The following is a 1,144-nucleotide window of genomic DNA, read 5'->3' on the forward strand; positions in this document are numbered from 1 at the left end:
TGGATGGATGGATGGATGGATGGATGGATGGATGGATGGATGGATGGGTTTGTGGGTAAGTGACCATATGAATCAATGGATAGAAGGGTGGATTGATGGATGGATGACTAGGATCCACTTTCTCTGTGTAGCTATCCCTCTGTGATTTCTGCATAAGATCTATGTTATGAGCTAAATGTTTGTGCCCCCCACAAAATGTATATGTTGATGCCCTACCCCACAATATGATGGCATTTGGAGGTGGAACTTTTCAGAGGTAATTAGGCCTAGATTAGGCCACAAGGATGGGAGCCACATGGTGAAATTAGTGCCCTTGTAATAAGTGGGGGCACCAGAGCTTTCTCTCTTTCCATTTACATAAACCAAGGAAGGGCCATGTGAGCCCACAGCAGGAAGGTTGCTGTCTATAAGCCAGGAAAGAGCCCTCACAAAGAAGCAGATCTGCTGGCACCTTCCCAGGCTATAGAACAATGAAAAATGAATGTCTGTTGCTTAAGGCATCTATGGATAGAGGGATGATCTATCCACCTGGATAACACCTTCCAGTCTATGGTATTTTGTTACAACAGCTCAACCTAAGGCAATCTGCTTCTGCCTGTAAGTTACAACAGCTCAACCTAAGGCAATCTGCTTCTGCCTGTAAGTTACAACAGCTCAACCTAAAGCAATCTGCTTCTGCCTGTAAGTTACAACAGCTCAGCCTAAGGCAATCTGCTTCTGCCTGTAAGTTACAACAGCTCAACCTAAGGCAATCTGCTTCTGCCTGTAAGTATACTTCTGCATCCAGCTCCAAATGCACATGTGATTGCTTCTGTTCTGTGTGCCTATGTGTCTATGTGTGTTTCTCCTTCTTCTGCATGTGGTTTCATTGAAAGGGCCAGTAATACTTTAGGCATTTCTGTAAAACAGATATGATTATGGCTCCTATCTTATAAGATTGTTATAAGTGTTTGATATGATTATTATTTTATACTTATCACTATCATTCAGTAGACTTGAATTAAAGAAGTTCAAATTTATTTTGTCTTAATTATTATTCATAAAGGCAGTTTTAATGGTTAAGACTGGGTTTGTATCTCAGCTTTACCCACCATTCATCTATTTGTCTATCTTTTTTTTTTTTTTTTTTTTTTTGAGACGGAGT

This window comes from Hylobates moloch, unplaced genomic scaffold, assembly GCF_009828535.3.
Source record: "Hylobates moloch isolate HMO894 unplaced genomic scaffold, HMol_V3 SCAFFOLD_4, whole genome shotgun sequence".
Taxonomy (NCBI): Eukaryota; Metazoa; Chordata; class Mammalia; order Primates; family Hylobatidae; genus Hylobates; species Hylobates moloch.